The 12,817-nt window shown below is 41.6% G+C and overlaps 1 protein-coding gene across 2 annotated transcripts in view; it reads left to right on the forward strand.

Moving 5' to 3' along the window:
* The window catches only part of GRID1 (glutamate ionotropic receptor delta type subunit 1), a 1,072,773-nt gene that overhangs the window by 853,868 nt on the left and 206,088 nt on the right, over positions 1 to 12,817 (forward strand). The gene's annotated exons all lie outside the window — the stretch shown is intronic.

Genomic DNA, 12,817 nt, shown 5'->3' on the forward strand with positions numbered 1-12,817 from the left:
CAAGAGCAAATTGGATGCTTATCTTGCTGGGATCCTATGACCCCAGCTGACTTCCTGCCCTTTGGGCGGGGGTCCGGACTCAATGATCTTCTGAGGTCCCTTCCAGCCTTAATGTCTATGAAATCTATGAAATCTATGAATTCCAGGAGTTGTAGTTATGCTAGATTCTTGGGAAGTTTAGTGGCATGTATTGAGGTTCACTTGGGATAATGTTGAGCTTTAAAATTTAATTTAATTAATGCCTATTAATCTTTTATTACTATAAACTGTTTATTTGCTTGGATGATGACTGAAAACAGTTAAAGGACACTTAATACTAGAAGACATAAAATGTAAAGAAGGTGATTTTTTTTTAAAGGTGTGTTCCTCGGTATAACAGGGTGGAACGAAGAAAGCGAAATTAAAACAGAATGTTGGTTAAATCTTCCTGACAATGAGATCTATTACATTTTGTCTCCCAAATGAATAGCTGTGGATGCCCTTTCATTTGAGATAATAGAAGACAGAACAAACAAAGCACTAAATAAGATATTGTTCAAAAAAATCTTGTACTATTCAGGGGGTTGAGAAGAACCCTGTAAGTTCTATTTCTATGATTCTTTGAAAGTTTTAAATATCCTTTTAACTCAGTAAGAATAAATAGCCTTCCAGAAGTTTGAAGCTGAGAGTATTTAATGAAAGTGTGTGCATTGTGTACGGGTATGTATAGGTGTTACTTTTAGATTGCCTCAGTCAGAGTTAGGTCAGTCTAACAGTTCCATGGCAAGGGTGTTTGGTGCCCAGGGCAAAGCCCACAGTGGCAGCCTGCCTTTGCCCCAGGCACAGATCCCAGGGGGGACATGCTCCCTCATGCTTGCCTGGGAGTGCATACAGAAGAGAGAGCCATCCTTCCCCATCCCTGTGCTTCCCCCCCCAAATGAGCAACTTGCAGCTCCATCCCACACCCTGCCCTGGCTAAGCAGTACCTGTTGCCACCCCTTTGCTTCAGCACCCACAGTGTTTGCCCTGCTCTTCCCTCCTTGCTATAGTGCTATAAACACCCTGTACAGGTGTTCAGAAGGCTTAAATCACCAAAACATGGCATGCTTGATCTAAATTAGTTTACCTGAGGAGGTGAAGTAACTTAGATCATGATTACATTAATCTTATTTAGCAAAGGGTTAACCCAGTCTCCTGAAAATATGTAACTGATTCACAGTGCAGCTCCAGGGCTGAGGAAGTTCAGCTGCTTGCCTTACCCCCAGGGCTGTGCTATTCCCACTCAACCATGACAGAGGTATTTTTAGCCCTGCAACACCCACTCCTGGACCACGCAACCTGCCTGCCAACCTGCCAGCCCCACCTGATCCCACCAACCCACCCTTGAATGTGCCAAACCCCACCTGCCTCAATCCACTATCCCTCACCCAATCCTGTCTGCCCTTCTCCCCCATTCCATATTACTTACACTGGTTTCTACACATGGCTCATAGGAGCAGCAAATGGCTGTATGCAGTCCTTTGAGCAGCTTAAAGGAAGCTGTGTAAATGCAGACCAGTTTTGGCAAATGCTGTGTGTGTACCCTATGTGTGTAGAGATTATTTTGTTTCAGAATTTCTTAGGAATACTAAGCTGCTACCTGTGATTTTGTTTTCCAGGAGAATTCAAGCATTTGTTTAAAACATATATTCTCACCCAATGTATCAATATGAGCTATGCAAACTTATGAAAGAAAATTAAATAAGCAGGTTAAACCACCAGCGTCCCAACCTTGGTGGCGTCCCCCAGCATGGTATGATTATGATAAGTAAAGTATCAGACGGCTTACTTATCATAAATTATGATAAATACAGATAGATGCAACCCTACTTTGGAGCTCCATGCATGCATCATCACTTTTGGCACAACTTGAGCTTTGGGAATAAAAGCACCATTGCAGAGCATACTGGCGTGCAAACATACAAACACAATCATATCCCTCTCTAGGCATTGCATATTTATGTCACTGGCAGAGCTGTGGGGGTTCCAATTTCTGCTCCATCTCCATCTGCTCTATTTTTGGAGTTGACTGCTGTGACCACTCATGGCATGAGCTTGGCATCTGTAGGTTTCAAATGCCTGGGTTGGGAATGAATTTTTGAAGCAGTGGCATCTGGGTGTCAGCTTGTCTTCCCAGCAGATCTCTTCACTGTCCTCTTGTTTGGCTGGACTTTTGGCTTTTCTGGCAGCACTGAACCTGCTGGTGGGTCTGGTCAGTCTTCTGTTGTTCAGCATTGTCCTTCTATAAGAAAAGTTTCCTTTTGACTAATACTTGGACAGAAAGTGAAAGTTGTCCACATATATAACTTTAAAAATAAGAACTGGTAGCAATTTTTCACAAGAAGGATTTAAAATCTAGGTATAACTAGGTATAAAAGGGTGTTTTATCTTCAGTGCATTGAAAAAACTCCTCATTTTGATTTTGCATTCCTGCTGCTCCCCTCCTTGTGTGGAGTCTTTTCCATGGCATAGAAGTAAGGTCCCTTTGGAGGCAAACTGTGAGTCTTCTGTTTATATAGTGAAGGGGCAGATCAGGGGAGGGGGGTTCACTACTGAACTTGCACTCCCACCCCCTTTGATTCATGGACCATCCAAAGTTTAAAACCAACCACCTATCAGTGGCAGCAGCATTTCTAGTCAGACAGTGCTGAGGGAGTATTCATGTCTGATTATAATCTACTTAATCCCTTCTAAACTTGTTATTCCACAGGTGTTATTGACCCTTTCTTCTTTTAATGATCTTGACATTTCACCAATCAAGTTATCCTTTATTCTGCAATTCAGCTGTCTGTTAGCTGTTCCTGGTAATGAAGATCCTATCCCACAGCCCCACAGATTGTTTTTAACTCATTCCAATGAAATTATATTTGTTTTTGCTTCAATATTAAACTGAATAATACTGTGCTAGGCTCCCAGCATATTACTGTTGGGGAACAGCGGCCCCAAGGTCACGGTGGGCCGAGGGTTTCGGTACAGATTGGAACAGGCAGTATGAGCGGCGAGGAGTCTGAGCGGTATGCGGACTCGTGCGGTTTCAAAGGATGGATTTTATTTTACTTACGCTTCTGGAGCGTAGGCAGAGAGGTTTGCTTCGGTTACAGTTAGATAACGAACGACAAAGGGGTCTGTTGGCCCATGGGGTTCTCGAGCTGAGCCCTTGCTTTCTAGCCGAAGCTAGGTGCGGCTGCCCAACTCAATAGTCCCAGGGCTGGTCAACAGCTCATCAATCGGTAAAACAAACAACGGAACTGTAACGCGAAGAACAATGTGACGCCAGTCCAAAGTGGATGAAAACGGATGGTCAGTGATGATGCCGAAGTCGATTGAGAACGATGCCAAGGGGTGTAGCGATGTTGTAGTCGGTGGTCGAGAAGCAGTTCAGGTCAATCGGGATCATAGTCGGTCGATGCTAAAAATCCGTTCGGTAGCCGGGAAATCAGATCGAGGACGAATAAGTTGTGAAAACCGCAGCCATGAGGAGGTCAGTGGGCCTAAAGCCCTCCTGAGGAGCAGTCCCTGCAGCCGCAGCCTCTGCTCTCAGGTCGGGTCAGGGTCTCTTCCCTGCGAGACAGTCTCTGCCAAGGCAGTATCTGGAGGAGACCAGTGGGCCCTGTGGGACCAGCCTCTGCTCTCAGCTTGGATCTCTCCCAGCGAGACAGTCCCTGCCAAGGCAGCCTCTGTTTGCCGGTCGAGCGGGTCTCCCTCCTGAGGAGCAGTCCCTGTGATAACAGCCTCTGCTCTCAGGTTCGGACAGGAGACCAGTGGGCTTAAAACCCTCCTGAAGAGCAGTCCCTGCAGCCGCAGCCTCTGCTCTCAGGACGAATCTTTTTCTGTCAGCACCACTGTCAGAACCCAAAAAAACTCTCCCATTCTCTCTTTCGCTAAAAAAACAAACAAAAAAACCCCTTGGGAGGAGCCCCAAGTCTTTTATGACAGCCGGGTAGCCAATCAGATTGTCTTCTCTAAAGAAATTTCTAGTCTGATTACGTCATGCAGTCTGTGGACTGAGCATGCATCTGGTCAGATTACTTCATCTGCTGAGCAGACCTGAGCATGTGCGCTGCCACAAAACTAGGTCAATTGTGACTGACAAGCCAAGGGTCGTATGGGGGGCATATGTTGGGCACGCTGTGGAATTTTCCATAGGCCTTGTCTGCTTGTCTGCGCATGATCAAACTTAACTCTTGTGTTACCAGCATACATTAAAAATTTGGTCCGGACAATTACTAAAGCTCCTAGTTTGTTTTTAACTGGAGAAAAATGTGTTGTTTTGTATGTGATAGTGTACTTCACCATCTGTACCCCCTTTTCAAAATTCTAGATTCTCCCATTACTACAGTGAAAAGCATTTTAAAAGAAAGAAGATCCCAAACAGTTAGAGCATAAGTCATATGTGGGTGTAAGAATTACAGGTATGAAACATACCTTCCAAGATGTACTTCTTGATAGGATTTATGTTGTTAAGACATTATTGCACAGGTGTAATATGGTGATGGTTGTCATCCAGAGAGCAGGTACAGGAAAAAGAATTTCATTATGTCTTTGAATTTTGCTAGGCATTAGGTAACTTCAATATTTGCAGATCTTAGCTGGAAAGTGAAAGAAAAACTGAAATTTGAAATTATTTTATCCCATAAAAAGATAAATAAAACATTTTTTTTCATCTTCTAGAAGTTTTCATTGCAAGAAAGAGTTTTTGCTCTCACAAAAATATCGTTTCATTCTCTCATGAATGTTACCAGGAGAAATTAGAAGTATTTCAAAATGCTCAAAGGAAACAAATCCGTCATGTTGTTTTCTTCTAAGGATTTCTTTTCTACCAACCATGCAAACTACTTGAAGGGTAGTTTCTGAATTTCCTATTTCCTTATGTTTGAGACTGCCAGGGGTATAGCCAAAGGGTGTTATAGATCATTCAGGCATCTACACAAATTCCCTTTTAGAGTTCCTATTCTTTTATTCCATGGGCTTTGTTTTATAGTTAGTTGTAAATTGAAATTTGTGTCTATACTTCAAATGAAAAATATAAATGAGCTTTGTCTTATGGCTCCCACTTCTCTTACATGGCATCACTGTCCTAGAATTTGCAGCAAACTCACAGTGTTGCCAGAAAAATGAGAATAACATTGTATCCAGGCAAAGTAAAACTGAACTGGAGATAATCTATTTTGTTTTGATCATTTTTTCTCTCTCAGAAATTGTTTATATATACAAAATGATGATATATACACATCTATACATATAAAATTATGAATTCAGATGGTAAAGACTATTGTTTTTGGAGGAGCGTATTTGAAAGGTTTACAGGTTCTGCCCTTTCTACCTAAAAAGAAATAAAAGTAAAAACAAGATAGGAATATTTTAGTAGTTGACAGTAACAGGAAACATTGTTTCTAGGAATTGTGCTGGATTATTCATATAGTACAGAGGTGACTATTAAATATATTAATTTTTAATGTGATCATTAGATTTTGGAATGTTGTGCCCATACAGCTACACACTAATGCAGTGATTCTCAACTAGTGTGCCTTGAGATCCTTTCAAGGGTGCTATGTCACACACTACTAGCACATAATGTTAGCACATGTTGTCATACAGTGTTAGCAAACATGATTCAGAAAATAAACACAGGGGGTGTCCCCACTAGCACATTTTTTTGCTGTTGCTAGTTGTCCCCAGGGAATGCTCCTACACATAAGCTCTGGTGCACAGCAAGTTACCCTGGGTGGGCTAGGGGAGGCTGGGGCAGCACCTGGGCTGGACCCAGCAACTTTACCTGGGAACTTGGGGCCTCCCAAGGCTCCAGCAGTGGTGATCCACATGCATGGAGTCAGCAGCTGGGGTGTGATTCTAGCCAGCCTTGCATTGGTTTCTGGCAGCATATGCTACCACCATGTGCACTGCCCTGCTTTTATCTGGCATGTTTTTTTCTGACACCATGGTCTCCTGGTGTACAAAAAACTCCACCACACTGCAAATTAGCAGTGTGGTGAATACCTCTGTGTGTGGTGCTTGTGGTCTGCAGCACCGCAGATGAGTCTGCAGCACTACAAACCACACATGCATGCTCATGGGACATGCTCAGAGATTTCAAAAAGGAATTTAAAAGATCTGACCTCTTGTGGTCTTTTGAGTTCCCTGCAACAGAAGAATTGCTCTATAATTTTTCTGTAGTCAAAAATGAGTGAAAACTAAGAGCTAGCATTTTTCAAGGGGTGCCTCAAGTCTCATGGGGGGGTGCCTCGAGTCTAAAAAGGTTGAGAATCACTACACTAATGCTATGAGATTAGACATGAAATTAAATGTGCCACTTTGATATACATGTTTCCCAAGTGAAACTTGCTACCGTTTTAGGGGCTGGCAGGAAGTTTCTTTTGTTGTATATTAACACTGATGTTCAGGTATTTTTCTCTTTTTATTATTCTGAAATATGTTAGGATTAGATGGACAGGGTTCTTTGGGTGAATCTGATATCTTTTATTAGACCAACTAAAATAGTTGGAAAACAATTTTTAAGTAAGCTTTCAGGTTCACAAACCCTTTGTCAGGCTAAGTAAGTTTCAGCAGTTGGTGCGTGCTCTTCCTTGATGGAATGAAAAGTAAAGAAGCCAGAGGCATGCATACAAGAGAGGTAATCAGTGAAGATGTAGATTGAGGAGTCAATGGGTGAAAGAAGGGGGATGAATAGTACCTGGGGAGTCAGATGTCAGTCAGGTTATAATGTGTCATAAATCCAATGTCTATATTTAGTCCATGATTTTTAGTATCCAGGAAGTTGATGAAGTGGAGTTCATGCTCATCTCTGGGAAGTGTTTTGTAAGTTTCCTTTGAGGATCAGGACTGAGAGATTGGAAAAAGAGTGGTTTTCTTGTGAGAAATGTGCCCCCACAGGTAATTGGGTATTCCTGTCTTTGATAGATTTCCAGTGTACATTCATTCTGGTGTGCAGTTGTTGTTTGGTCTCACCTACATATTTTCCATCTGGGCATTTGTGCGTTGGATGAGATATATTGCATTTCTGGGAGGTGCAGCTGTAATGTCTGGGAATACTGATGGCTCTGTTGTGGGGTGTAGCAATTGTCAGGGTGGTGGACATGTGTTGGCAGGTTTTTCATTTGTTGTCATGGCATGGTCTGGATCCATTTGTTGTGTTCTGGGCCTGAAGTTTGTTTCTGGTGATGAGGTTAGTGAGGGTCGGTGCTTGTTTGAAGGCTAGGATGGGTGGCTCTGGGAGGATCTCTTTAAGAATAGGGTCTCTTTCTGGTATGGGTTGCAATTGTTTGAGGATTTTCCGTGCAGGTTCGAGGGAGGGGTAATACGTCATAACCAGCGATGTGCGATTTGTGGGGGGTTTTCTTCTGTACTGCAGCAGTTCTTCATGTGGTATCTGGGTGGCTCTTTCAAACGTGTGATCTATCTCTCTGGAGGAGTGTCCTTGTTGAGTGAAAGCCTTTTTAAGGTTGGTGAGGTGACAATCCCAGATGTTCTCTTCAGTGCAAATTCAGTGGTATCTGAGGGCTTGGCTGTATAGCTTTTTTGGTGTGTTTAGGGTGATTACTAGTTTTGTGCAGATATGTATGTTGGTTGGTCTATGCGTTTCTTGTATAACGTGGTCTGTATTTTATCATTCTGAATACTGATCATCGTGTCTGAAAAGGAGATGTTGGTGCTGGAGTATTCTAGAGAAAGTCGGATGGAGGGATGGTGATTGTTGAATTTCTGATGGAACTCAATCAGAGATTTCAGGTTTTCAGTCCAAATGATGAAGATGTCATTGACATATCTTAAGTATAGCAAGGGTTTTATGGTGCAGTTCTTAAGGAAGTCTTCTTCCAGGTGGCTCATAAAAAGGTTGGCATACAGTGGGGCCATTTTGGTGCCCATAGCTGTTAGGATTAGATGTTCATTGTTAGTGCCCGGTGTAACTGTCTACTAAATTATGCTTCTTCTGTATTTAAACAAGGGCAGCATGTCATAGAAGAACATTAATAGAAACATTATTTGACCTATGCTTGATTGAAATTTAAAGTACAGTTCTTCCCTGAAAAGCGTGGGCTTCCCAGTTTCCTGTTCATTCTCTTCCATGCCAAATCTCTTTGGTTTACCAGGAAAAAATAGTGTTGTTTTTCTAATAGATAAGATTGATTTGGATTGCTGAAGACAGGCTGGTTTCTTTTTTAGCTCGTGCATCAGCAATAATAATTCTGTACTTGCAGCTACTTTTAAAAAATGTTGACTGTGAGAGTGTAGTCAATAGTGTGTGCATGTGTGTAGAAGTAGAAAAACCTCATGAGAGTAACCAAACATACATCGTAGAGTTCTTGATAAAAATATAACATATTTTGCAGTAATGTTTTAGAGTAGAACCTGAATGTAGGAGAACCAGAGTACCAGAATATATTTTTTTACTGGGTGGTTACAATATTTTCTTCAGTATTAAGATAGTTTCCCAGGGAAATGAAAATGGGTAACAGCAGATACTTTCACTTTTGTTGATAACTCTTTTGCTGCCATATCAATAAGACAACTGCTTAAAAGTATGAATGAAAAAGAAGAACGTCACTAATCTGTACAAGCAATACAATTAAGAAAGTATTCTGTGGGTTATAAAAAGTTAGCAGGCTAGTAACAAAGTGTTTATTGTTCTGCACTGTAGCATAGAAAACTTTGGTTTAGATATCTGTTCGCAAAGGCTTGGTTCTTCAGTTATGTGTAGGGTATATCAGCACAGTACTTTGTAGTGCTATGCAAAGATACTGAACACCTAATAGGTCATACAGGGACATTTCAGAAATCTTTCCAGCAGTAGCATATTTGGAAGGGATGGGGGGTGACGGACACTAGCCTTGGGTGCTGACTGTGGGGGGGCACCAGAATCATCAACCTGCCCACCACAAGCAGGGCCAAACACAAGCATGGGCGAACCAGGTGTCTGTCCAGGTGGCTGCCCAGGGCTCAGACAGAAAGGGGCCTGAAAATGATGATTGTTGTTGGTATTATCATGATCATCACCATCACCATCATCATCTCTAGCAAAGGGGGATCCAATAGTAAAGTTCCCTCAGGGCCTCAATGAGACTAGGTATGGTGCTGTCCACCAGGAGTCTGCTGCAGCAGGGGCAGCCCTGCCCTGCCAGACAGTGCAGCCCTACACCCAGCGATGTGCTTGGAGGGCAGGAGGTGAATGATGCTCCAGAGAGTTTGTCACAGCAGGCACAGCCCTGCATCCAATAGAATATCTGGGGTGAGAGGGAACAGGTGGGAGATTAGGTGCAGCTCCCAGAGAGTCAATGTCACTGGGCTACTGCTGCCTGAACCAAAGCTGGTACAGTAGCAACAGTAGCAGTATCAACTGCCTTCAGTATTCCTTAAGACTCCCCTTTACCCAGCACCCCCATCTACAGTGGTCAGCCTGCCCTCCTCTTTTTCTTCCCAATCCTCCTCTTCCACATCCTCCTCCTGGTCAGCTCCAGGTGCTGAATAATCTTGCTATGCATCTGTTTTGCAAGGGATCATTACACCATGGAGACATACCCTTAGACATGTAAATAGGAGTTGGAGGTCTAAATAATTAGTATGTGGGCCAAAGTCCTTTGTTATCTGGACTGATTATAATTACTGAATAAAATATAGTATTACCTGGCACCCATCAGATATTTGATAGTTTATTCAATCAAAAGAGGAAAGAGGAGCAAGTGGATGAGACATGTTTGTCAGTTACAAAGTGTGGGTGTAAAATGAACTTCACTGGGGAACTAAGAGGATCTGTCTCTCACTTTGGCACATTAGAAATTGCGCTCTTCCTTATGTATGTAAACTCTTTTTTTTTTTTCTGAGTGAGCAGGGTTCTGTTCTGAAAGCCAGTTGAAAACAGAAGAGGAGGAGAGCATGAATAGCACAGTGTTGAATAGCAGACTCTCATGGTTGCTCTTTTTAAACACTGTTTATTAAAAAAATGAACAATATAGACACATATGCAACTGATGAAAATAAGAGTTATGTAAAAAAACAACAAACCATGGGCTTGGTTCCTGGGTCCATTTTTCATTAACTCTTTAAACACTCACTTGTTTAACTACTCAGGAAAGGAAACCTGACAAAAGACTATTTTAGTAGCCTTTTTCCAGTTAAAAATGTAGCAGAACATAAGCAAAGGAGACGACTTTGCTTTGGGATAGTGTAATATGGGAGAGGTTTTTACTCACTGGTAGTACTTCCTAAACTTTGTATGTTTTTAATATGAAAACATGTTTACATGATTCATCATTGATACTCATAAGTATAAAATGCGTCTGCTTTGTCTGTACTTTTCTGGGGCTTGAAGTATGTGAATAATAACATTTTTGTTTTGATAAATGTTCAACTAGGAGTATTTAATTACCATTTAGTTTAGTCCTGGGTTCTGCAGGAAAAGTATTCCTTAAGGAGATTCTAGGTTAGCTGGAATCATACAATAATTTAGTAGATTTGTAAATATATTGTTAATTAAGATTACATTTTATCTAAAGATGTTTACTTCATAGAGCCTAAAGAAGAAAATAATGTCCATTGGCATTTTGGAAGCATATCAAATTTTTAAGGAGTCTCTACTTTTATATTAAGTTTCTATTTTAAATTATCCTGTTAAACATAGAAATGCCTTACTAGGTCAGACTAGTGGTCCATCCAGCCCAGTATCCTGTCTCCAACAGTGGCAAAAGTGAATACTGTAGAGGGAGAGAGCCTTGAATTTTTATATATCTAGAGTGATCTATCTCCTGTTCAATATCCTCCCTGGCATCCACTATAATTTGTTTAAAGGTGCCAGAGCAAACATCTTTGTTCTATTCAATAGCTATGAATAGATCTATAACCCATTAATTTGTCTTTCTAAATCTGGTTTATGTTATCTGCCTCTACAACTTACTGTAGCAGTGAGTTCCATAAGTTCAGTATATGCCACATAAAGAAATGTTTTCTTGTTAGTTTTAAACCTGCCTCCTACTAATTTCAGTAGGCGCATCCTAGTTTTAGCATTCTGGGACTTGGGGAATTAACAGTTCCCTATTCACTTTGGCCATACCATTCATGATTTTATAGACCTCTATCATAATCCCCCTCAGCCTTCTTCTTTCCAAACTGAACAGCTCTAGCTTTTTTAGTTTATCCTGGTACGGCAACTACTCCAAACCCCGAACATAAACAGGGGTTAGTATAATGATTATGCGAAAAAGCCATAAAAGGCCAGATTTAAGGTATTTACATTCTGGTTTTGTCACATATCTTCTGTGGTATCCTACATTACTTGCTTTGAAGATTGAGGCAAAGGATTAAACTGGCATAGATAGTAAGCTGGCTGCAGAGATGGAACTCTGAGTGGCCTAAACTTTAGAGGAAGTGGATAGCTGCATTTTGTGCCTGTTGTAGCCTTTGTCCATTTCTCTGTTCACATTCAGACACCGCGGGTGTATCTACATTTGTGCTGTACTGTGGAGTTGACTAATTAGGTCCACATTAGAAACACATGTGCAGATGGTGACATGGATCAGTTGGAGCAGTGCAGGAGGTGTCTGTCAGCTAGCTCCGCATTGGTGCACCCTTGTGCCCCAGGCAGCCCCTCCACAATATGAAAAGCCAAGGCAGAGCAGCTCTGAGTTACAGGCTTGCCCCTTGCCAGCAAGCTCAGTGTACTGTGGTCCCTGTCACACACGTAAAGGCTCCACCTGGGAATAATAAACTCTGTGCACACTGCACTGGACTTCATTCAGGCACAATAATAGCGCATGTAGATACACTCAGTATGTGGAGGGGGGGGGGTTCTGAACACACAGTGAAACATAGTATGAATTATCCTTCATGTGGCATTAAGCTCTAGACGGCAAACATTTTCTAGTCTAGAGTTTCCTAAAGATCCAGAAGACAAAGATGGTTTCTTATCTCTAATGCTCCTGGACATTTAAGGTCAGTGAGGCATTAAACAAGATTCCTTAGGCACATAGTGGGGCCTTATATTTTCAGTGTAAGTGAATGGATGTGTCTAATTAGTATCTCAAAGTGTTTGCACCAGCCAGTCTTCATCTGGTATATCTTGCCTGTTTTGATTGAGCCAGCTGCTATATATCAAATATTTACTTTTTTGCAGGCATTACAATATATTAGTGATGGCAGTGGTTTTATCTCTGTAGAATGATATACTTTGTCTCGTATCCTTAGCGTATTGTTTGTAATGGAGTCTGTATAATTTCACTGTCTCTGTAATGAATCATCTCAGATAAATACTGAAGAAAGGGGAGTACAGTAAGGATCCATATGATGCCCCCACAGGCTTTCTCTCCAGGAAAAAGGAAGAGGAAAATTTTCCCCTCACCATGTTTTGGCTTCTGTTCAAGAGAAATAATTGGTGTCAAAACAATGCTGTTCTATCTACTCCATTTGTGCCATCTAGGCATATTAGCACTGCTTTGTTCTCTGCTATGTCAAAAACTACAATGAGAGCTGGTAAAATGAGTATGGAAGATGAGAGCTTAAATCCATTCAGCCTTTAGCCTTGCTGATTAAATGAATGGCAAAGTATCAGTCATTAGTGAATTTTACTAATTTACCCATAATCGATACCAACCTGAACAGGAGTATTTCAAGTTCAGGTATTCAAGACTCCAGTTTTACTATACTGTTGCCGGCACAAGGTGCCCGAGGGAGGCAACAATTGGGTTCGTTGCCCGGTGTGCGTCGCGCCAATAAACACACTGGGGGGAGAAGTAGACAGAGTTTATTTGAGCTCAAGTAAAAGGCACAGGGAGACTGTATGGTCTCAAATCCT

The sequence above is a fragment of the Crocodylus porosus genome, unplaced genomic scaffold (genome assembly GCF_001723895.1).
Source record: "Crocodylus porosus isolate Cpor-Errol unplaced genomic scaffold, CroPor_comp1, whole genome shotgun sequence".
NCBI classification, from domain to species: domain Eukaryota; kingdom Metazoa; phylum Chordata; order Crocodylia; family Crocodylidae; genus Crocodylus; species Crocodylus porosus.